The sequence below is a fragment of the Mauremys reevesii genome, linkage group 7 (assembly GCF_016161935.1).
Source record: "Mauremys reevesii isolate NIE-2019 linkage group 7, ASM1616193v1, whole genome shotgun sequence".
NCBI lineage: Eukaryota > Metazoa > Chordata > Testudines > Geoemydidae > Mauremys > Mauremys reevesii.
In genome coordinates this window covers 21,012,625-21,038,406 of record NC_052629.1, presented here as the reverse complement: position 1 = coordinate 21,038,406, position 25,782 = coordinate 21,012,625, and the positions used below count along the sequence as shown (strand labels likewise).

The 25,782-nt window shown below is 45.2% G+C and overlaps 1 protein-coding gene across 8 annotated transcripts in view; it reads left to right on the top strand.

The window, feature by feature from the left end:
- CTBP2 (C-terminal binding protein 2) overlaps positions 1-25,782 on the top strand; it is a 299,487-nt gene that overhangs the window by 112,717 nt on the left and 160,988 nt on the right. For 6 of the 8 annotated variants that reach the window (XR_005583069.1, XM_039482480.1, XM_039482479.1 and 3 more), the window contains one exon: positions 18,063-18,239. The exons of 1 other annotated variant lie outside the window; for it this stretch is intronic. The gene's annotated coding sequence lies outside the window, so the exon portion shown is untranslated. Of the gene's footprint in view, positions 1-18,062; positions 18,240-18,281; positions 18,381-25,782 lie in introns of those variants that run through there. One more of the 8 variants, XM_039482483.1, reaches the window with a different exon arrangement.

Genomic DNA, 25,782 nt, shown 5'->3' with positions numbered 1-25,782 from the left:
GCACAAAACTGTTGGTGGAGGAGCCTGAAATTAGCAGTACGGTGTGGCTATCCAACCAGAGAAGTCTGGGCATGTTTCTGTGGGGCAAAAAAGCAGGAGCAGAGCAGACCATGTTACTGCTACATGGTCCAGCACACTTTTGTTTTTGGTCATGAAAAAAGGAGCCCTAGTTGTGTCTGTTTAATTGGTTTGTCAAGTTCTAGTCCTCCTTTCACCCAGTGGTCTGTGCAGTAGAACATCCCAGTGTGTATTGCTTCATGTGTGCATGTCTTCTGGGCACCATAGGCCTGTTACAGTCCCCACTGAAACTAATGGGAATCTTTCTGTTGGCTTCAACAGGCTGTGGATCAAGTCCAGTATTCAATGTGCAGGCACTGTAGTATTGCTAGCCAGACTTTCTTAAATGCCTTGGTACAAATGGGGATAGGCGGCGTGGTTCGAATGGACAGACAAATGTAATTGTATCGGCAGAAAAGCAGCTGTGTGGAAGCCAAATGAATTATGTCTCTTGTCATTGATTGAAGTGACCGTGCCTCTAACTGGGTACGAAATCACAGTTAAGAATTATAGTGTGGACTGGGCCGTAATGTTTGTGAAGTGCTTTCAGATCCTTGGATGATTGATCTAAAATTTAAAAAAAAATGGATTAAAAGTGCTGTATGAAAGTGCTTAGGATTGGCCTGACTTTGCCCCCATTTAAGTCAGTGGCAGTTGATAGCTGACTCCTTCTGAAAAGCCTATCAGTAAAGTACCAGTATAATAATAATAATAATTAATTATTATTACAAAGGAGATGAGGGAGTATAATATACATTAATTTTAACAGTAAATGAAATTAATAGATAAGTACACCATTTTAAAGATATCCCTGTTTGTTTTAATGGGAAAAATCCTGCAATTTTTTATTTTAACTAAGTGACAAGTTCATTCAAATGTTTGCCAGTTTTGTTACTTTTTCAATTTTTCTACTGGCCCTAGGTACATCTGAGTACAAAGGAGAGTCTCAAAATGTGTGTGTGTGTGTGTGTGTTTTGCATTCTATATATAATCTTACATACTTATAATTTAAAACCAGCTGGACAAAATTTTTTTTACTGCAGATTTTCCGTAAAATTCCTTCCTGTACCAAGACTCCTGCATGTTGAGTTTTTGCTTATGGGGGATTTTTTTCAAAAGAGTTTGCCAAACCTCTGAATGTAGAGGGGGGAGCTGATAATGAAGTGATGGTAGGACCTTAAATGTAGTATTGCAAATATGGCTGTATATGAATATGGAAAGAATTAGTTCTTCGAGTGATGGTCCCTATATGTGTACCAAACGCGAGTGCGCATATGCGCTGGAGCCAGAAGTTTTCAGCAGCAGCAATGTCCGTTGACCCATGCAGCCATCGTACATCGCCATCGGCGAAGTTATAAGAGGTTGTGTGGGGCAGCATGCCCTCAGTTCCCTGTTACCACATGGGCAGAATCGGAAGCCTCTCTTTGTGTGCTCGTAGTTGTTACGAGAACAATTGTCCATTGTACATAGTTAGTTAGTCTGCTTTTTCATCATAGTAAACCTGTAAATAGTTAATCAGTTAGTATAAATAGTAGCCCTGTAAGGGGCCTCCCCTGACCGAGTTGGGGGATTATGGCCCGTGGTCCAAGGTTTAAAAATTGCTCCTCATGTCCTTGATCGCTTTCTGTAAGTGACGAGCACACTCATTGTCTTTATTGCCTGGGCGAGGTGCACCTTGCAGCATGCTGTGACATTTGCAAGTCCTTTCGTTTGAGGACCCATGAAGCCTGCCTCCTGTGTCTCCACAAGTGCCTCCTGGAGGTGGCACTCCAGCCTCGTGTGAAGTCCGATTGTGGACTGTTGGTTCCGCAGCTGCACCGTCCTTTGCTGGCGGTGAGTACGCTGCCCTTGACATCCCCCCCGGATCCTTCGGCTCCGCTAAGATGTGAGAAAGTGGTGAAGGAGAGCCAAAAGTGCTCTTATGAACACTGCAGCAGGTCCCTGTCATGGACCTCTGTGGTGCACTGTGTTCCCTCCCCGAGTTCGGCCCAGTCGGTCGAGATGTTGCACAATGACTCACCCTCCTCCAAAACAGGGCAAGGCTAGATGGCAGAGAGACCCACTGGCACTGATGGTCTCCGTGATGACCCAGGGACACGATAGCCCACTGGCGTGAGCCCCTTAGCCGCAGCAGGATTTTCCGGGCTCTGTTCCAAGCACCCCTCCTTGGTTTGGTGGACAACAGGATGTCTCCTGGACACTGGGATGGATGGAAATGCTGGTCCCTGCCACCCACCTAGAACTTCCATACCCACCCTTGCTACTTCTCTCAGCTCCTCAGCCTCCTACATCAGTGGATGTGTCGTTCCTCCTCAGTCGAGATCCACCTCCACTGGTCATGGCACCACCCACACCAATGGCTCCACCACTTCCGGAGGCCTCTTTGGACTTGAAGGGCTTCTTGGTGGCAGAACCATCCTTTTTCCTGGGCTCCCAGCATGGTTCGGACTTCTGAGCATCCGTCTCACCAGATGTACTACAATCTGGTCCCACTACGGTGGTATCCACATCCTTGGGGCCCGCAGTACCATCAGGATCTGACCTCATGGCAGCAATGGCCCTGGGATCCTTATCATTGGTTGTACCCACCATTGGTGGCATCACACGTTCCCACCTGAGCCCCTCTGGCGGAATTGGTTGGCTTGGACCCAGAGCTCAACCCAGCACCACTGGTACAACCAGTCCCAACAGCAGCAGCCTCCTTTCTGGACGAGGCCCTTATCCCCCTGATCCTCTTGTCTCCTGATGATCATTATCAGTACCAGGAGTTGCTGCAGAGAGTGGCTTTTGACTTGGGCATCCCTCTGGAGGAGGTCCAGGACCAGCATCACCAACTGCTGGACATTCTTCTGCTGGACCAGCTCGTGTATCTCTGCCTATTAATGAGACCAACTTACAACCCACCCGGGCAGCGTGGTGCATGCTGGCATCCTGCGCACCAACGCCCACAGGGCAGAAGGCAGGTACTTTATGCCAGCTATGGGGGCTGACTTTCTGTTTTCCTTCCCTCCCCCCTCAGACCTTGCTGGTAGTGCACATGGCCACGGCATGGGCACGCCAGCACTACTCTACCTCCAGATAAGGTAGTAAAACATGGACCTCATGGGCCACAAAACTGTACTTCTCAGCAGCCCTGCAATTCTGCATTTCAAACAACCAAGCCCTGCTGGCGAAGTACGAGTTTAATACCGTAATTATGCCAAGCTGGCAGAGTTCTTGGAGGACATCCCACAGGAAAAGCGTCAACGTTTCCAGTCCCTGATGGACCAATGCCAGCTTCCAAGCTACAGTGGATGTAGCGGACACGTCCTCCTGTTCCCTGGCTATGGGAGTGGTGATGAGGTGGGAAGCGTGGCTCCAATTATCTGGTTTTCCCAGGGAGGCCCAATCCTCCAGGACCTCCCCTTCGATGAGGACAAGTTATTCTCCGCTAAAACAGACGGCACCCTGCACTATCTAAAAGACTTGAGGTTGACCCTCCAGTTTCTCAGGATTTACAGTCTCCCCCCCCCATCCCCGCCACTGGCAACCTAAACCACCATTCTGCCCACGCCCTTACCCGCTGTACTAACTCACCTACATCAGTTATGGGGAGCTGGCCTGTTGGTGCCCCCAATTCCAGCACCCACAACTATTGACCACCACCATTTCCACTGCCATGCCGTGGCACCAATAAAAGGCACGATTTTGACACAGTGGTCGAGAGCTGCGAACCCCCAGCGTCACTGCCTGCAGCCCTGCATACCACGTTTTGGGGGCTGTCTTGCCCTCTTCACCCCCCATTCGGGCAAGAGCACCACAGATCGCTGGGTACCGGAGATCATACAACACAACTACTCGATAGTTCCTTCCCTTCCCACAGAGTCCCCCCTCTGCCGTGCCTTGCCCCCCACACCCTCCTTCAACATGAGGCAGACACCCTCCTCACGAAAGAGGCATGCCTCTTCTAGGGTGACCAGACGTCCCGATTTTATCGGGACTGTCCTGATATTTGCTTGTTTGTCCCGCGTCCCGACCAATGTTAGGTCGGGACACTGGACAAACAAGCAAAGGCTCCGGAGCCCGAAGGGCTCGCGCCCTCCCCTGCCCCGACTCCGCCTCCTTCCCCATTGGATCCTTCCCCAAATCCTCGCCCCATCCCGCCCCTCACTGCCCCATTGTCTCCCTCCCCAAATCTCCGCCTCTTTCCAAGCATGCCATGCCCAGGAGACTCAGGGGAGTGCGGGGCCGGGTGAGTGTGAGTCTGGCCTGGCCCCGAGCAGGCAGGACTCGGGCGCGGTACCTGGAGGGAGAGTAGGGGGGCGGCCCGTGGGGCTAGGTGGCGGCTGTTCTCCCCACCTGGGCAGGGGACTCGGGAGCAGCCGCTGCTGCAGCTCCCACTGCTGCGGGGGGAGGACGTGGCCAAGCACGTGGCGCCGGCGGCTGCGGCTTTGGTGCCCGGGCCCGAACCCCGAGCCCGGGCCTGCTGCGGGGACCCAGCGCGCACTGTGCCCAGCCCCTGGCCAGTCGCGTCTGGGCTGGCTGCCCAGCTGGTGCAATCCCGTGGCGGAGGCAGCGGCAGCCCAGTCCCGTTCGTTCCCCTGCAGGACCCGAGCGGGATGCGGGGGGCTGGGGCCTGCTGCCCCCACTCCGAGGCCGCCCGCAGGATTGCACCAGCTGGGCAGCCAGCCCAGACGCGAGTGGCCAGGGGCTGGGTATGCGCAGCGTGCGCGCTGGGTCCCCGCAGCAGGCCCAGGCTCGGGGGGTTCGTGGGCGCCAGAGCCGCAGCTGCCGAGCTTGGCCAGCGGCCGCTTCCTCCCCCCGCGGCAGTGGGAGCTGCAGCAGCGGCTGCTCCCGAGTCCTGCTGCCCAGGTGGGGAGAACAGCCGCTGCCTGGCCCCGCAGGCCACCCCGTACTCTCCCTCCAGGTACCGCGCCTGAGTCCTGCCTGCTCGGGGCCAGGCTGGACTCACACTCACCCCGGCCCCGCACTCCCCTGAGTCTCCCGGGCCTCCCTCCAGCGCTTGCGGAGGGAGGAGGAATCGGGGGTGGGGGATTTTTTTTTTCTCTGCCCCCGCCCCGCCCCCCCGCGTCCCGATATTTGACCTGGGTGATCTGGTCACCCTAGCCTCTTCTAACCTTGCCTGGAGCACACGGTGATGTAGGAGGGCTGTGTAGGTCAATGGACACGGCTGCTGAACCTGTGCCTGCTCCCTTCATCAGCAAGGGCTTCTACTCCCGTACATCCTCATCCCGAAGAAGGGCGGAGTCCTCGATCTCCGCATGCTCAATACCTTCATCAGAAAGACCAAGTTCCATATGGTGATACTCGTATCCATCATTCCCTCTGTTTCCCAGTGGGCGTGGCTCACAACCCTTGACACGCAAGACACATACTTCCATATCGACATCCACCTGGCCACCGCAAATTCATTCATTTCCGTGTTGACAACAGCCACTGCTAATTCAGGGTCCTGGAAATGTGACAGCTCCCAGGGTCTTCACCAAGGTCTTTGCGGTTGAGGCAGCCCACCTCCGATGGCTGGGACACGTTGTATTCCCCTACCTGGATGATCGCTCCTGATGGCTCTGTCCCTCACTGAGACGGCCATGGGGTGGGCAGTCCTAAAGCAGGCCTTACCTATCATGTCCTCGCACCCACCTCCAAGCTGATCGCTTGTCCCTAGTCACCTGCATTTGGAATACATATAGGGACCATCACTCGACGAAGAAGAGGAGGTTACTCCCCTATAACTGGAGGTTCTTTGAAATGTGTAGTCATAGGTGTTTGAACTAAGGGTGTTGGGGGTGCTGCTGCACCCCCCTGGCTTGAAGTGGTTTCCATCATATATACAGGGTTTACAGTTTGGTTCAATGGCTGTCAGCATCCCCACTATACAAATTGTTCCAGCACCCCTGTGTGTGGTCCCTATTTGTATTCCGGTACCTGCCCACTGTCCCCTCTGCTGAGGACTCTCTACATGCAGTGGTAGGAGGGAGACTGGGTAGAAGGAGACTGAGGTCGCGTCACCTCGCATGCCTCTTCTAACCTTGCCTGGAGCACACGGTGATGTAGGAGGGCTGTGTAGGTCAATGGACACGGCTGCTGAAAACTTACGGCGCATGGCGTGCATGAACACCTGCATTTGGAATACAAATAGGGACCACACATCTCGAAGAACTTCCAGTTATGGGTGAATAACCACCTCTTCTCATTTTTTTTGCTGAATAAGGGAGAATTTCTTACAAAGCACATTCATACTTATTGTTTCTGATGAATAATGAATGAAATCAAACTGCACCTTTGGAAAATATATGTAGCTGTTATGACGAAAATATACTCCACTTTTAAAAATAGTCATTTTCCCCATGTGTTAATACTTCTGGGATAGCCTGACCTACATTAATGGTTGTAAAGAGCTTTGCAGACGATAGCACTGTATTAGTGCTAAGTATCACGGTAATTATTACATGTGTGCAGTAGACCATATGAACACAGGCAACGTGCTTGGAAATACACAGACTAGTTCATTTGAACATGTGTGTATTGTGCAGTTTGAACCGTGGTGACAGAGCCAAAATGGAGCCAGGAAGAGCCCCAGGACTGCAGCTGTTTTAGGCTCTAGCCTCACATGCTCCCGTTATTTTTATTTTTTAAGTGCTTCGTCGCCCGCCTCAAACTTATGAGGGGCTTGAGTTGAGCTGTGGAGTCATTTTGCTCCCTCAAATCCTTATTATCAAAGTATTCAGTGCTGGAGGCAGGATTAAGCGCCAGCCGAGTAAGGCTTAATTAAGAACAATAGGGCCCTAAATGGGCTATGTTATATGGATGCACAGAATCGCTAGAATAAAAGCGATCAAGGGCCTCTGGCATCATTGCGTTCTGTGATCAGTTCCCCTCTCTGTTGTCATGTGAACATCTGTAGTCAGACTCTGAGAAAGTGGACATCAGTAGAACAAAAGGATCTGCAGAAAGACAGGCCAATCACTCCCACTCCTGCAGTGTGATTCACTTGTGCTGGCCAGAGATGCAGATTTGAAAGGTCATGTTCTAACCTGGATGTCTCTGGCATTGAAGTCTGTAACATGACACTCTGGCTAGTGTCTTCCTACCTCTTTTAAAAAAATATGTGCATATTTGTTGTAACCTTGCAAATCAGGAGGAGTTAATTTCACTTTGAGTTGTCAGTTTAACCCTTGGGATGCCAACTTTTTCCATACTGCCTGCCAAATAAATGCTTAGGAGAACGAGTGTTGTCACACACACACCATCTATGTCTATAGTTTGAAGCACCCAGTTGATTTAAAAACAAGCAAGTACCATAGGCACAATGGCATGAAATCTGGAAAGAATGTCCTGCCTATATAGCTGCGAATTTACTCTGAAAAGCTTAATACTCTTGGGGCGGGTGATGTGCTTGAGTTTCCTTTGGCTCCTTTTGGTAATATTTTTTCCAGCAATATAATAACAGGTGATTTATTCTCCCTTTGAAATGTTTTACTTAGTCACTGGTTTATAAGGCCCCTTTGCTGCCATCAGTAACACATAAGGAGGGCGGGGGTGAGCCCCAGGGAGCCTTGACTCACTCCTTCTGAAATCTGCAGTGTTGGACAGGTGGGGATATGGCTCAAAGGAGATACAAAGAAGAGAACGAATCCACCCGTCTACCCAACATAACAGAGCTCTAAGTGTTCTGCCCCTGCTGGCATTAATCTTCCAGTCTCACTGTTTCAAAATACTGAATCCACTCAACAGGCGCCAGGGCCTCCTGTCAGTTAAAGAGGCCGAGTGCCCACTAGAGAAGAATCGACTCCGCAAGGTATAATGATGTGAGGGACATGCAGCCTGGCAGTAGCATGGGCTGTGAGAGGATGGGTTTTACAGAGGTGACCTGGTCTTTGGGGTGTGTAAAGACAGCCATGAAAGATTTGTTCCTATTTGTCTCTCACCTTAGATATATCAGGAGTATTAGTTCTTGTCTCCTCTATCTTTGCTGGAGAACCAGAGAACTGGAATGGGAGCTTTCCAAGACCTTAGCTGAAGGGCCAGGGTGTTCAAATCTAACACAGGGTTTGTCTAAATTAAGAGATGAGGGTGAGATTAGGCATTAGATAACATGTGTTGGCTGACCCCAACTTAACCAAGATCTTTCCCTCAGGTTAGATGCAGATTAGCTTTAGGGCCGACTTTAATGTGGTAGCTAACCTTGACCCCTCTACTAATCTAGGCAAACTCAAAGAGAACTTTTCTCCCGAATGTATGTTGGTCAGGAGTTTATGAAATAGGATAACAAGGATAATAATTTAATAATGCGTATAGGTGCTTTTCATTTGTAAATCTCCGAGCATTTTACAAAGGAAAGGAAGTATCATCCGCGTTTTACAGGGGGTGGGGAGAGGGTGAGGGAAATGAAATGACTTGTTCTGGGTCGCACAGCAGGTCAGTGGCAGTGCTGAGTATGGAATTCAGGCACCTCTGGCTAGTGCCCTGTCCATCACACCATTCTGTTTTCCTCAAGAAGACCTGGTATTTCAACGCGAAAATAATCAGGAGAAGAATAACTTTGAAGGGGTGAAAGATATTCAGGCCTTTTATAAGACCATAATGAAACAACTAAAAAGGCACATAGGGAATTTTTTTTGTAAGTTACCTTTTAACATGAAATCTTTTTTTCAGCCTCAGATTTAGTACGGAGATTTCAGAAGTAAGTAGAGAGCAGAGCAGGGATTGTAAATGTCCCTGGTCCCTATAACACTTCTGGGACCTGGATCCACTTACGTGGACCACCCTGTTAAGAGATAACCAGGGAGCTTTGTGAACTGCTGTTGTTTTACGCAGTAGTCTGTAAATGATGGTGATGTGGCTCACAGGAAAGCAATTGTGAACATTCATGAGAATATGGAAGCACGGCATAGAATTTAAAACGATCTTTATTCTGTAGCCTGTAATTCCTGTGACTAAGTCAATTAGATACAGAGTTTTGAAAATCACAAGGAGCACCATAAGGCCTAACTTTGGAATATCTTAAATGAGCATTGCTATCACAGAGGGGTCATCCTAGCTTCTTTACTACAATCTTCATGCCTTATCCACGTGCTTAAAAATATCAACGAAATACCTACCAGTGTCTTGTTTTAGGGTCCAGTCCTGCATTCCTTGCATAGGCAGGACCTACTGTTTAAGTCCATTGAGAGTCCTGGGTGCAGAGAGTTGCTGGATCATGCCCTTAAGGACATAAAAGCTACTTTGTTATAGAATAGCAAGCAGCAAAATGCTGCTGTAACAACATCCATTGCAGGTCAGCTGTTAGGTTTGAATGCAGGATCTCTGTATCTAAGGGCAGGTCCATACTCACCGCGCGGGTCGACGCGGTGAGTTCGACTTCTCGGAGTTCGAACTATCGCGTCTGATCTAGACGCGATAGTTCGAACTCCGGAAGCGCCGCGGTCGACTCCGGTACTCCACCACTGCAAACGGCGGTGGTGGAGTCGACGGGGGAGCCGCGGAGTTCGACCCCGCCGCGTCTGGACGGGTGAGTAGTTCGAATTAGGGTACTTCGAATTCAGCTACGCTATTCCCGTAGCTGAATTTGCATACCCTAATTCGAACCCCCTTTTTAGTGTGAGCCAGGCCTTAAAGCATGAGTCTTTGCTGCTTGAAGCTGAAAGGCCAGCCCTTTCACGGTGTCCTTTTTGCATTTGCATGACTTGGCTATGACCTAAAAGATGTAATGTGTTGACTGCTTTAGGGGCTAGCAAGGCAGGCCCTTGGTAAACTGTGCCCTGAGAGGACCTGCATAGTCTTTTTCTATTTAGACACTCCTTCATGTAAGATTAATTTATGGCAGTTTTTAAAGTGTATTTCCCTTATGATGAAGGATTTTGCTGTCGTGTTTTCAAAGACTCATTTAACATCTGAGGATTGGAAAAAAAGCCAACCCTCATTCCTGTTGTCTCAGATTGTCAGCCAAGCCTGAGTGAGGTGGCACTTGCCTCTCATCCCAACCTTTGACTGTAAATATTCACCTCTAACTCCAGAAATGCCACCTTTTGCATGTGTACCCTGGAGAATCACCAACCTTGAGTCCAGCCCTGGGCTTGGTGTTTGCATGTAAAGAGTATTGTAAGCATCCATGGTGCAATTGCCCTCCTGGAAAGAGAGGGTTATAATGGAAACTTAAACAGACCTGTAACTACTGTGCTCTGAGCAGTACAATACCACTATAATGTCATGTGAAATATTGTAACTTCTGATTATGTTTTAAGAAAAAAAAGTGTTACAGTAAACTGACATTTTCCTCAACAAGAGGTTTTGGTTTGTGGTTTTGGTTTTTGATGGGATGAGATGAGGGTGGTTTCTATATTTTGCCCTAGGACAATTCTTTAATAAATTAGAGATTTTAGAAAAAGGAAAAAGAGGAGGTCTGCATTTGGGAGAGAGTCAGGGGTCAGTTATTCAGTCTGCATTAGAAAACCCCCTCCAAAAGGACCCCCTGCCAGTCAGTTCCTGCCCACCCCTACACCCTTACTCCCTCTGGGCATGAATCACCTTGAACTTTCGCTCATGGTCAGCTCACTCTAGTCCAACCTGCTCCAGACAGGCTTTACCTCCCCCCTCACTCTCTCCCCAGTGGCTAGCCAGGCTTGGTCCCTTTCCTCGTGTCTGACTCAAAGCTGTGTCTAGGCTCTCTCTGACCCATGAGATCTAGATGCTGAGCTTCTTCATTTATGCCTCTTCAAGGAAGTGAGTCATGCAGTGGCAGTTGATTTCCAGGCCACTGTTGTACAGCTTCATGGCTGTGCAGCAATGGAGTTACTCAGAGTTTCCAGTAAAAGGTCCCATGTGAACCATAGCTGTTGCCCTTGTCCATGTGGCTTTCCCGTCTCTCTTCCCCTGCTCTGTACCAACCCACTCCCTCATCTAAGATTCACCGTCAGCCCTCCACCCCCACATCTGTGTTACATGCCAGTTTATTCTAGATTTCAGTTCTATACAGTATTTACATGTACTGTGGAAGTTCAGGGAAACATTTATATTTCCAAGAGAATTGAGTGTTTAGGCACTACCACTACCCACCACTCATTACAACTACAGGTGTGTATGAAGTAGTTCAAGCAGTGCCGATTACACTGCACATTTCATCTTTATGCTACGTGCAGTGTAATATATGTGAGTGCTGTTAAATGCATCACCTCATTTCATAGTGCATTTGCAAAGAAAGTGCAATTTTATTGAACATTAGGATTGAATTCTTAACTGACTAATCAATTTCAGTAGTAAGTTAAAATGCCTAGTATTAATGGGCAACTGCAGCCATTAATCAGGGTTAAGGTAGATTAACCGTTGTCTGCATTTATGCTAATAGTACTTACATACCATAGATTTATGGAATTCCAGAGTGCAATTTATATTTTTCAAAAATTTGGTAACACTCTAGCTTTGTACGTATTGTTTACTCCATGTACTCTTGCACACCTCTTTGGAAATGTAAAGCTAACTGACATTTGCTTGGTGATGACACAGCATCACTGCTTTCCCTCCCCCTCTCCCCGCATCCTTCTATTGGTTTCATGTCAAAAGACATGGAAAGGGTTAATTTGTTCTAGTATTTGACTGCTTAATTTGATCTGGTGTGTGACTAAACCAAGATAAATAGAGTGTTTTAAATGAAACTATTTAACAATCTCGGGCAGTACTAGAAATCGGAAGGCATTAGAAAAATACAATTAAAGGAGTTTGGGTAGATGTAAATAAGAAACACTCTTCAGAATTCACCAGCCAAATTCATTTTGCTTTTCAGTGTTTTATCACAGTAATTGGTTTTAAGCCAATGAAGCAACATTTCTGTTTATTTAAAAAAAAAAAAAAAAAAAAGTCTCTCAAGCTGCAAGACCTGCGTGGTTTTGTGAGAGCGTTTTTCCTGCTGAGTTTTATTAGGGTATTTTTAAAGCTGAAGTCTGGATTTCCTAAAAAATTTTTAGTACATATTCTTCAATTAGTTGATTACCATACGTTGTCCCTGTACTCTGGGTAGCTCATCAGGATGTCTAATAGCTGGATCATATTGATTGTCCTTCAGTTAATCATGTCTGGTATTTTCATTTATCAAAGCCAAAATACATGTAATTAACTCTGAAATGATATAGCTCACTATAAAGTGATTTTGCTATCACTGCCATAGAGATAACTTAGTGTAGATTATACTAATATGAAATGCAAGTTGAAATTAAATTAATAGTATCATGTCCATCAAGGAGTAATAATTAAAAAAAAAAAAAAAAGGTAAACTGCTACACAGAAAAATCTTTTATAGTGGCAAAAAATAAATGTTATCACCAGGCCTCTTATTGGTTACATTTTCGGGTTTGCTGCCTCTTGAGTCTTTCCCATTATTAAGGCTATGTTTTAGTCATGGGGATTTTTAGTAAAAGTCATGGACAGATCAGAGGCAGTAAACAGAATTTCATGGTCCGTGACCTGTCTATGACTTTTACTATATACCCAACTAAATCGGGGGTGGGAGTGGGACAGGCGGTGCTGTGGGGGGTGGCAGGGCTGGCAGACTTCTTACCTGGCTCTGTGCCTGCATGGAAGCGACATCCCCCTCCCTCTGCTCCTAGGTGGAGGTGTTGCCAGGGAGCTCTGCATTCTGTCTCTGCCCCAAGTGCCAGCTCCGGGAACCGTGGCCAATGGGAACTGTGGGGGCTGTGCCGGCAGGCGGAGGCAGTTTGCAGAGCCCCCTGGCCCCTCTGCCTAGGAGCCAAGGGATGTTGCCACTTCCAGGGAACCCCCCGAGGTAAGCACCACCCAGAGCCCTCACCGCCTCCTGTGCCTCAGTCCCCTCCCACACTGAAACTCCTGCTGCTGGGGGAAGGGGGCAGGGTGGCCCGAGACTGCCCCAGCTGCGGACAGCGCAACTGGTCCCGGGCTCCCTGAGCTGCTCAGGTGGCCCCCGGGCTAGGCGCACTGGCCGGTGAAGAAGTCACAGAGGTCACGGAAAGTCATGAAATCCATGACCTCTGTGACAAACTCTTAGCCTTACCTGTATCCAGTTAATGGCAACAAGGTTTTTGAGCAACTTTTTTTTGGGAAAGCTCTGTAACCTTTAAAAAACTTTACAGCCAACCACTCCATTTCTCTTTTTCTCTTTCTGTGTAAGGCTGGAATAGCTATCTGGAGGAGCTGGGTTCTTTGTTGTTCAGGGGATTTATCATCTTCACTCTGATCAACTACTGTACATCTTCGTTAAAAGGGAGAAAAATCTCCCATTCCCATTCTCTGCCTTCATTCTGTCTGTTATATGTTCCTTTCTGATTCAGGGACCTGCAGGTGCTGGTGATCAGTGGATGATTAGCCTGAGTGAGGATTTCAAGATCAGTGGCCCCGTCATTGCAAGGGCACTGAGGCCTGGTCTACACATAAAAATTAAATTGACCTAGCTATGATGCTCAGGGCTCTGAAAAATTTCACCTCCTGAAAAACCTTGCATAGTCTTGATTACTTTATAGACAGGCAAAAAAAGCGAAGAAATATAATTTCATAATCATTGAACAGAATTTCCAGCATTCCCATTTTCTGTACTTTCTATGATGACATAAATTAAAAATAATTATTCTTTGAGTTAGTTTGCTTACAGGAGTTATTACTGTGTCAATAGTCCTGGGTCACAGCCGCCTCAAATTTCCTTAGGCATTTTGTTGCAAATATTAATGACTGATGACAACTCCAAATTATCTTATAATTTTAACAAAGGCATCAGGGAAAAATAAGTGCTTCTTAGTGAGATGGCCATAAATAAGTAGATCACAAATAAAGAACCTTTACTTTTATTATGCAGAATGACTGTGTAGCTGTTAATGGAATTTAGTTGATATTATGATAGTTATACTTTTGCAAGCTTATGGAAGAGCTCTCCCATCATGCTATTTTGACAGCTCTCTGTAATAATATGGGAGAGTAATGTGTCTAACAAGGTCTCAGAGAAAAGATACCTTGTTTGCATTTCAGAACTTGTAATTCAATATGTTTTGCAATAGAAAATACATGGGGAAAATACCTTCCATCTCAGTCTACCATTACATCTATTAAACATATGCATAGCATGCTGCTGCTTCAACTGAGTCAATGGGACTCGTCTCAAAGAATGATCTCACTCTGATCCCATTGAGTAGGAACTAATTTGCAGTTTTTGAGAAGCTTTTTCTGTTGCCGTGCACAGCATTGTACTCCATTAGCCTGTATCACAGTTCATTTTGTATTGTATCAGATTGTGTTCCACTCTATTTTATACCAGAGCTGTTGTGCGAGCTTAAATATAGCAGGTGCTGCCTGTCCATTCTATAATAACTTTGTCCTACTGTGTGGATTTTAAGATATATTATGCTCTTTGCAAGGGAATGGTACAACCTAAAGAATCTCAGTCCTGTCTTCCTCCATCTGCATTCCCAACCTGATTACAGCTGTGCAAGGCAAAGCGCCGGTGTGTGGTGTATGATATTTTACTGAAATAGATCCTATTATATTTGTAAATTATCTATACATATGTATGAAACAATGACTGTTTGAAAAATGCATTAATACCATGTACAATGCAGTTAAAACAGTAAACACATTGTAATCTGTTTGGATTTCCATATCCATAAGCAGCTGGAGGTGTCTGCAAAAGTGGAGTAACCAAAAGTTAAATATTAGACCTCTGATAGGAGGAGTAAAATAATAACAGAAAGTGTCTGCTACTTTAGTACCTCCTGTAAGAACAGGCCTAAATCCTTAGACCCAGAACCTGAGCAATATATAGGCCCATGGCTTCTACACTAAAGGAGCTCTTCACAGGTTTCAAGTCCAAGTCTAGTAGGAATAGGCAAGTGTTTCCTGCTCCCTCACAGGGCCTCCACCTGTCTGCTGCTCTGCCTTCCCCATGTGGACACCACTCGGCGTGTCTACACTAAAAACTTAAGTCGACTTATGTTAGGTCGATTTACAGTCACTGCAGTAATTACTGTGGTGGTTTACATCCACGCTACACTCCTCCTGTTGGCGGTGCGCATCCTCACCAGGAGCCCTTTTCCCTGCTGGGAACCTGGCTGCCCCCCCTGGGCTCTCGGCTCCCTGCCAAGAGCCTGACAATTAACCAGGCTCTCAGATCCCCTTCTGGAGTCAGGGCGGCTCCCAGTGGGGAGTGGGAAGCTGGGTGTGGGGATCCAGGGCAGCAGCCTGGCTCAGAACGGGCGGCCAGGACTGCGGGGGCAGTCTGGCTCATAGCGGAGAGGCAGCGGGCAGCAGCCCAGCTGAGAGTGGGGAGCCGGGAGCCTGGGGGCAGCCTGGCTTGGAGTGGGGAGCCTGGGCAGCCGCCCAGCTGGGAGTCTGGAGCCCCCCACCTGCCCTGGGGTGAAAGCCGGAGCTGTGAGGCTTTCTTGTCAATTTCATGGCTCCAGCGTGGAGACAACTAGACAGACACTGGATCGCCCTAACGATACCGACATAAGCCCTGTGCCTCTCACGGAGATGGAGTTATGATGTCAGTGTAATAGGGCACTTACATCGCCAGGAGCAAGGCTGTAGTGTGTACGCTGACATAATTAGGTCAACGTAAGCTGCCTTACGTCGACCTAACTCTGTAGTGTAGACCAGGGCTGAGACTGTTACAGCCTGGTTGCTGCGGTGACCTTTGGCAGGAGGGAACACAGATGGGGGAGGCTCAGTCAGGGAGATTTGTGGGTCTCTTCCCTGTATCTTGTTGCCTTGTGAATTGGGGGAAATGTGAATGGGTCCATTGTCCTCTCCAACGTGTGTGAGGGTTTGTAGACAGAAAATTCTCTCTGCAGTTGAATTAGTTGGCTGTTGTTTAGCTTGTTTAACACTGGGATGTCACAGCTCCTGTTCTGGCGGTAGGCAGGATCGCTACAGAACTGGTTTGGTCCATGGCTGAAAATGATCTGTGGGCCTCCCCTCTCTCTTAGGATTTGTGTAGTGCTCTGCATCCTCATAGGGATTTGGTCCTGGGTTTTCTATCCTCATACTGATTTGCATACTTGGGCAGGAGACAATTCCTATGGAGTCAAGATCTGCAACACTTGGCAGATGTGAACCTTCTACATTGACAGAGGGGGTCAGGGAACATATGCCCCTTTGTCCTCACCTGATACTTGATGGAAGTGGCAGTCTTGGCTCACTTTATCATGAAGAGTTCCATCCTGACCCCCAGGATACTTGTGTGCCTTGTGAGCTCCGCTGCTACGGAGACACAGCTGCACTGGGGTACCAGTTAGGTAGCAATCTGAGCCATGTATCTGAGGGCACGTTGGATACCCAGGTATGGAATGTTCTTTTTGCCAATAATCTGAATTGAGATTCAGTTTTAAGTTTTTCTTTGTGTGTGTGTGTGTGTGTGTGTGTGTGTCGTTTTTTAAAGCCAGCTTTTATTCTTTGCTAATCCTCAGAAGCAGCCCAAGAAATGACATTTATGCATATTTCATAATGTGATTTCTGTAGGCATACGGAGCAAACAAATCAATTTCTCAGCAGCATGCTGTTTAAAAGAAACAGCAACAACCTGTGGGATAAGTTGCAGAAGCTGTTAAAATTAATTATAAATGGCAGAAGATATAACGTAAGAGGGGAAAAGTGCTAATGTGTGAAGAATAATAAACATTCAGTAGATGAAAAGGAACTTTCTGTCATCTGCTTATTTAAACTTCATATATTTATAAGTATCATAACATGTTAAAACAATGTATTGCTTACTAGCAACAATACATTTACCATTTTATTTTGGTTTTGTAAACAGCCTCTTCCTATCTCAAATACTAGCTTTTGTCTAGTCCAGTTTTAGAGTTCGTTTTTCAGTATGTTCATGGATAGGCCTTACTTGTTGTCTCAGCTACATGTGCGTACAGCAGAAGTAACTGCATTGGAGACAGTTTGGTTACACCAGTATAGGAGAGAGGGGAATCAGGTCAGTCTATTTAGCATAGGGGATGGTTTTTGTCTGTTATTTAGCATAAGGGGTGGTTTTCGTCTAGCAAGGTCTCAGAGGATAAATATCTGATTTGCATTTCAGAATTTGTAATTTAATATTTATTGCAATGGTGTCCTCCCTCATTTACAGTCCATGTTTTGCAGTACATTGTTTTGCCCAAACCAGCTCATTTTTGCCAGCAGAATGGGTGTAACCTGTAACTCCTTGAAAAATTAAGCTAAGTGGAACAGCTACATTTCTATTTCAGCTGAGGTGCAGTTTGCTGTTTATGGGATAATGTCAAGTACTGGTGTACTATCCTTCCATTATTTGTAATACCCTCTTGGTTTAGCTGGAAGTGTGTTTGTTTGTTTTTTGTCCTATCTCTTTTGGTTTTGTGTTATGCATTTGATAAATATTCTTGGTTTTTATCCCTGTTTCTAATTGAACATGATATTAAATTAACATGATTTAATAATATTTTACATATGTCTATAGTGAAAGGTTGTAAAGGATCCCAGAGCATTTCGGAAGCTATGTGTGTGCTCCAGCATTGAAATACAGCCTCCTCTAACTGTGGGGGAAAGGGGTCAGCAGTCATCCAGCTTAGTGCAAAAGAAATTGTTCCTAGGTACCTTTGGGCAAATCCATCCTCTTTAAAAACAAATGAACAAAAGCACTATAGGCTCTTTAATATTCATGTAGAGCAGGCTGGACCACAGATATTAAAGTTTCATTGTGATGAAATTCCTTTCCACCATGCAGACACATGCAGCAAACTTCCATTTCTGTTCCTCAGGAGTGGTGGAAATAAAGGGCTGAGTTGTCCTTGATGGGATTTGAATATGTGGTTTCAAGTACTATAGGTACTGCAAACTTGATTGTGTTAAGTTACCTATCTTATTAGCTTTTTATTATCCATTTCCTTGTTGGAGCATCCACAATGTTGTGATCACTGGGTTGGGAATAAGATTGCGTTGAGGAAGCAAGTGGGAGAAGAAGGGATGGGATCAGGCTACTTCTGTGTGCAGACCATCTTTTGTTTCAGACATGCCCTCTGTGTTCCTAGGTTCTTCGTTCCTATTGCTGGCCTCCATCCAAGGCTTTATAGAAGAGAAGGCTACCTTCTTCACCATTCTTGTCATCTTCCTCCACCGCATCTTCTCTAGAAGATGTTTCCAGAGGACCGTTAACTTTCAGTGCAGCCTTTTGATCACACTTTGACCTCGATCCTGCAAAGAGAAACGTAAGCACAAACTCGTGTGAAGCCCATCAAGGCCTAGATCTGGGATTGTCCTTAGTCTTTCTGCCTTTCAGACTGACGGATGGTGGTGTGGAAATGTTGATCTGAATGCCTGGAGGTGGAGAGGTTACTTATAATTCTCAGGTGAACATTCAGTGTGTATCTGCTGAAAGATCAGGGGAATGGGATGGGGGTGGGGCTCTGTAAGATGAGCTGTTGTGTGATTCTGATCAGACGGAAGTGTGCAAATCTTTTTCTGTGGCTAGAGTCAGGGTTGAGTAGGTAAAGGAGGAAGATGAGGTGAAGAGAGAACAACCCTGCTTATATGTAATAAGTTCTATGTGTGTTAGAAAATACACCTGATTGGGAGGTCTGGTTACAAAACAATAGTTCCTAATATGATTAACACGTTCTGGAGCCAGAACGGAATCATAGCTACCTGTCAGTTTCTGGGTGAAATTTCAGGTGTTTGGTTTTTGACCTATGACTTGAGACTTGCCTGCTTGAAAGACAACCTCTCTTCCTGTGCAGTTGCATGCAGTGGAGATTCTGGAGCTGTTTTGTATTTAATTTTTTTAAATTACATTTAAAAAAACTGTTAAAAGAACATTATGGTTACAAAATCAAGCATTTAAAAGTTAGTAAATGTCAAAAGTTAGGTTGCCCGTGCAACCTTAATTCAGCTTCCGTGCATGAAGGTCTTTAGATAGTTTCTCCAGACATCACACAGAACCCAGCTCTCCGGGGTAAAATGGATGAATAGTGTCTAAGGCTGGGTTATGAGGCCTGGCTCAATAAGGGCAGTGAAGTGCACACTAGTTAGCGGAACAGTTGATACTACAACTCATAGTCTTCTTGATTCCCTGCCTCCCTCTACTCCAGTGAGGGATAAGGGAATAGCAGTGGCTGCTGCCGTGGCAACCATCAGTCCAGAGCTCTAGCTCTCTGCTCACCATACAGGAGGCTCAGTGGGGTCTGGGGGTGTGCTCAGTGCAGAAGGAATGATGAGAGAAGAAGCTTTACTGAACATGTGCAAGTGATGATTTTCAGAGGCTTTTAACTCTCAAATCTTGGTGGCTTTGCAAAGGGGACTTCTTGGACTGTGCCCCATCAGACAAATGCCTGCTCTTCAAATCATGGAGGTGCTAGAGCTCTTTGGAGATAGTTAAAACAGTTTCTGTGTCTGGCAAAACTACCTCTTTCCCGTCGTTCTTGGAAGCCGTTAACTTCTTTTCGCTGACACTTAAAAATAAAATTCAGCCTGAGGCAGAGAGCAAACAGAGAAAATAACCCAAATGGTTAAAAATTTGGCAGAGTTATAAGAAACTGAAAACAGGAGCTTATGATGGAAAGTATTAGGCAACTTTAACTATGTAGGTGTTGCTAATACCTGTAATTATTTATCAAGCAGCCTACATGGTGGGATCAGTGGGTTTTATGTTTAATGTGTTTAAATGAAAATGTTGTAATTGTGTTAACAAATCCTCCTACAGCTTTGCAAAGTCCATGAAATCACACTCCTCAGTAATATGCTTCTGAAAGACTCTTAGCTATACAAGGTCAGCCATGTTGTGTTAGGGGAGCTAGTTACACTATATTTTATGGTGTAGACTGTAGCTGAGGCTGCCACCTGCAGAATTCTTTTTATTAAATTTTACTTGGTTTGGTTGTTTTTGTTTGTTTGTTTTGGCAGGATATTCTTAAAGCTAACTGCTTACTTGGAAATTTGGTGTTGATGACTCACATACATCAATTTGGAATTTCGTTCTTATTTTCAGGTTTTCTGAAGGCAGAGTATGTTGGGCAGTTTGTTCTTTAAACATAAGAGAAATCTCATCTGTGAAGGTTAAGGAAAGAGTGGAAATTAAAATATTACAGTCTGTTGGCCTCAGGGATGAATTTTGGAGTGACTTTATCAGGGCCGGGAATTCCTGCTGAGCTTTGCACAATTAATTGCCAATGACTGCACAGAGTTTGGCTTGCTGCAGGGACTGGAAAATTTTAGGCCAGGTCTACACTAGAAACTTTAGCCAGTATAATGATGTTGGTTAGGGGTGTGACTTTTTTGCAACCTTTTTTTTATCTTGGCAAAAGCCCATGTGTAGACACACCTATAAAAGTGTTTTTGCCAGTACAGTTTATTTTGCTCAGGGAACTGATGTAAGTTATACTGGCAAAAGCACATTTTTGCCAGTACCAGCTGTGTGTACAGTAGAAGGGCTTGTGGGTATAGCTACACTGGCAAACCTTTTCTGGTATAGACTAGACCTTAATGTTTGAACTCTCACCAGTATGCTCCTGGACATCTAGGAATTTCAATGGTTGCAGCTCCCTAATAACATAAAATAATTACCACTCAATCTTTGTGTGCAGGTTTGATTCTCTTCTGATGCATCAAGAGCAATTTTGTTGAAGGTTCAAGTTAATGGCGTTTGCATTTTTGTAAAATCAGGGTGAATGAAAGCAGAATCAGGCCCAGTGAGTTGAACTTTCTGTAGGAGTGCATCTACTCTTGAAAAATGAGTATCCATATTGCAAACAAGTCCCTTATCTGACATAAATGACAATGTAGGTGAGGCAATTCTCTGATTAGGTCCATGGAAAATGTTCAGAAGGCAGTCCTGAGGTGTAACTTCCTGCACAGGAAATCTAGGTTCATGAACTTTGAGCTTTTTAAATGAGAGCCTTCTCCTGGCTGTACAAAGCAACAGTCTGGGTGGGCAGCAGCAGGGTTACTCTGATAAAGGCTAGCGAGAAGACCTCCCCATCAAACAGTGGAGAAAGGACAGGCCCCTTATGTTTACACTCCGATTAGACACACACGGCTGGCCCATGCCTGCTGAGTCAAGCTCTCGGGGTTTTGGGCTATTTAATTGCGGTGTATTCATTTGGGCTCAGGTTGCAGCCTGGGTTATGGGACCCTGCAAGGTGAGAGAATCCCAGAGCCTGGGCTGCAGCCCAATCCCGAATGTCTACACTGTAATTAAACAGCCCCGAACCCTGTGAACCTGAGTCAGCTGGCATGGGCCACCCACGGGTTTTTAATTGCAGTGTAGCCATAAGGTTAGAATGAATGGTATACAGAGTATTTTGTAAGTTACTAAATTGTTCGGTGTTCCGGCCAGGATTGTATTGCAGGGGTTAAGGTCCTGATTAAACGAGAGGAGTTTTTCTAAATTAGGGTTTGGTTCTGCCCCCACTAAATTCTGTGGGAGTTTTGCCATTGAGTTCAAAGGGAGCAGGACCGGGCCCTTTAGTGCATGTGTCATTTTAATGTCATCGCATTTTGATAATTTAGAAATCAACAGGTTTTTTCCTGGAGGTGCTGTCCTGATAATGCAGTGTCAAAAATGGTTTATTTTTGTCTGTCTGTGGTCCCTCCAATATAATGTGACACCTGTTTTATAACATATGTCATTGGGTGCTAACATGGTCTCACTCTTCTGCTCATTGCTAGAGGCCTATGCAATTTGGAGAAAATTAAGGGCTAAATCCTGCAGACACTAATGAGTGTGCTGAGAGGTCCTGTTAACGTGAATGAAATGATTCACACATGTAGGCCCTATGGCCCCAATTCAGCCATGCATTTAATCCCATGCTTAACTTTAAACAAGAGTAATTCTGATGTCCTCAAATGGGACTACGAACATACCTCTAATTAAGCACATGCTTAAGTGCTTTGCTGGATCAGGGCCTATGTTAGCATTTGCACAGTCATGTCCTAAATGCGATCAAGCACTGCTGATCCTTGATTAGCTCGTATTTTCTCTCACTTGGACCCAGTCAGTAGTGAAGAGTGCAAGCAGTGTCTGTATCCTGACCCATACAAGAAGTAAGGGGTTAGGAGAAGCTGCATAGCAAGGCCACTGCACATGAAAGGCTGTTAGATTCAGGTCACTGAGTTTGGGCTGCTGCTTTTTATGACAAAGTCTAAAAATGCAGATTTGTAACAACTTATGTTAATGGATTCAGACTGCTTGAATTTCACACTGAATAATAGCAGGAATTATCAGAGATGGTGACTTATGAGATCTGATTGAATGTAATCTTTTCTCAAAATTAAACTGATAAAACCATGTCATATCACAATATTTTTATTAACATTCTTTGATACAAAAACTATTGGACTAAGGTTTTTTTTTTGTTTTTTTTTTTTTTACAATAAAATGAAAGTAATAGAATGACAAATCAAAAATATTCAATGAATTTTTAAAATGCAGTGTCACATTTTGAATGCAGTTTTGTGACTATGGAGAGCTGAATGCAATACCTTTTACCCTCAGGCTGCCCACTTTCATACATTAAAAATATTCTATTTAAATGCAGATTTTTATTTGCTATCTGGCATAGCATTCAAGGAAAACAGATCGGAGAGAAGGCAGAAATATGCATCTGTTAATTTAATTATATGTTTCTTATGACCTGTAAAAGTATGGGGCTTTTGTTAGTGTGTGTGGAGGGGGATGTCACGTGTGTCTATTTAAAAAAATGTGGTATCCCAGTTTCTAAAGAAATATTGGAAGGGAAATGTAAACAAAATACTTACAACAAACCCTTAAGTAAAATTAATAAACTTAAATCCATATACACACAGATGCACATGCAGCGTACTCAGTATATGTGGCTTAATCTTCAACACGTGCATGGGGATAACTTTGCTTACTTGAGTGAAGCTACTCCTGTGCATGTTTGGAGGGCCAGGGCCAGGTTTTGGAACCAAGGGTCAGGGTATGGCTACACTTGAGAGTTGCAGCGCTGGTGGAGGCTTTCCAGTGCTGCAATTAGTAACTGTCCACACCTGCAGGGCACATCCAGCGCTGCAACTCCCTGGCTGCAGCGCTGGCTGTACACCTGGGTCTGCTTGGGGTATAACGATTGCAGCGCTGGTGCTGCAGCGCTGCTCGTCAAGTGTGGCCACACACCAGAGCTGTTATTGGCCTCCAGGGTATTAGGAGATATCCCAGAATGCTTTTAACTAAATTACTCTCTTTGTTTTGTTATGATGCCTCTTTGTTTTGTTGTGAACTCGGGGCTCTGGGAGCTGCTTATCTAAAAAACAAACACAGCTCCTGTTTGTTGTGATCAATCTGTAACTGACTGTGAACAATCAATTGAGATAACCCACTACCTTGCTGTGAATGAGGCAGGCAGGGGGATGAGTGTTTGCTTGAGGAGAGAAACAGCGGGGGCGGGGGGGGGGAGAAAGCGAGTCCGTTGGAGCAGCTGCTTATCTGGTCTGCAGGCTGTTTGCAGTTAAGAGTAAATGAGGGGTCGGGGAAATTTTCAGATTTTGCAAGGCAGGGAGCTGATACACAGTGCCGGGTCCAAAAATCCACTCTCTCTCTCTCCCCCGCTCCGTCACACTCCACTCCACCCCACCCCCCTCTTTTGAAAAGCACGTAGCTGCCACTTGAACGCTGGGATAGCTGCCCATAATGCATCACTCCCAACAGCGCTGCAAATGCTGCAAATGTGGCCACACTGCAGCGCTGGTAGCTGTGAGTGTGGCCACACACCAGCGCTTTCCCTACACAGCTTTACAAACACAGCTGTAACTCCCAGCGCTGCACACCTGCAAGTGTAGCCATGCCCTCAGATCCTTTAACTGCATCTGTGAAATGTCTCATTTAGGGCTCTGCACAGGAACAGTGGGTCCAACCATGTGGAGTCATTTGCAGGATCAAGGCATGAACTAAATAGAAAGATTTAGATTCCTTTATTGAATTGGTTTCTTCTCTTCCTCAGTCTGAAAAATACTACTTTGGAGTCATCGGCAAAAGGAAAATAGATGGAAGATTCTTTAGCTTTCTCTTTTTGTATTTTGAAAGATGTTTCCCAATTTTGTTGCAGTACATTTAAGTGGATTTTGACTTTCATTTGCTTTTGTTAAAATAGATTGAGACGTATTACTGAATGAATTCATTTCATTAATGACAAATGAACTGGCTTGTTAGAGCAGCCACTCTGGAAATATAGGGATCCACTCCATAAGGCAGAAGTTATGATTAAATAGAATTTTGAAGGCCAAAGATGTACCTTTTGCTACTTGCTTGACCTACCTTGCTAAGAACAAACTAGGTCACACTTGTTTTTAATATTGTTTTCCTCTCTTATTTACAGTACTATGTAAAGAATTCTGAAAACCCAGTTTTAGTTAAATGTCAGTGTCAGTGATGGTTGGGTTGAGTGCCAGTAGAGGATATCATATGATGTTTATTTGTTTTTCATTTATAATGATTTTGAACTGTCTGGAACCATTAAGTTGCACAATAGCTAACCCCTGTAAACATATGGTCTGATTTCTGTTACTCTCTGCCTTCCTCACATCCCACTCCTCCATCCTTTCATTTGTCACTCTGGTTTGTCGCATCTTGTCTCAAACTAGACAGTAAAATCTTGCGGGCTCTGTGTCTACCATGTGTTTGTACAGTGTGTTGTGCAAAGAAGCCCTGATCCTTGGACTGGAGGTTAGAGGAGAGTGGGGGTGAGGGGGGTCCATAATCCTGACTCCAGTACCGACTTGCTGTGTGAACTTCTACAAGTGAAAATCTCTCTAAGCCCCAGTTTCTTTCCCTCTTAAAATAGGATAAATGAGGCTTAGTTACTTAATAGTGGTCGTGTAACTTGCATAACTAACTAATGACTATGGAGTGCTGTATGCAGAGTTGTTGTAGCCATGTTGGTCCCAAGATATTAGAGAGCCAAGGTGGGTGAGGAAGTATTTTTTATTGGACCAACATCTGTTGGTGAGAAAGAAGCTTTCAAACTACACAGGGCTCTTCAAAAACTCTTCTCCTTGTCTCTATAATATCAAGTGCTAGGGCAGTGCACATTATTATTAAGCCCATACAATAGGAGTCGAATGCCCTAGTCCTGGGCTCCTTACTGCTGATTTCTCTATGCCATGTAGCCCCTGGGAGTTTTTTACAGTAGTACTGGTCAAGGTTTGGCACAAAAGAAGCTTTTTGAGCATTTTATATGCTTCACTGCAAAGAATTTTCAGTTTCCTGAAATTTCACAGGAATTGAAATCACACAAAATGAACAAATAGAAACAAATTCTGTTTTGAGGACCAGCTCATCACGAGTTTTACTGTAGATGTATAAGTGTCAGAATTGTATTCTGCATTACTAGTCTGCACTTCTGTAACAGGAAGATGTGGTAGTAAAATTATAGTGACAATGGAAAGTGGGAATGTTTTGGCTTTTACCTTATTCTAAAAAATTCTTATTGTGAAGAAAACATTGTTTATATCTAATATTCTGGAGAACAGTTTGCAAAAATAGGTAAGTGCTAATAGCTTCATTCTGCCATTTGCAAACTCAGATACAGGGAGAATGTTATTTAAGGTCACACAGGACGTTGAGAGCAGATCTTAAGGTGTCTGGTCACGAGCCTGAACTCTTACCTGTGGGCCATTGCCTGTATTGAGAAAGCCAGTGAAACCTGCAGAAGGATGGTCTGGTGTGTCTAAATGCTACTCATGCAATTTAAAAATCCATGGGGAATGCTTTATCTTAGGCATTCAGTTTTTCAAAATAGCTAA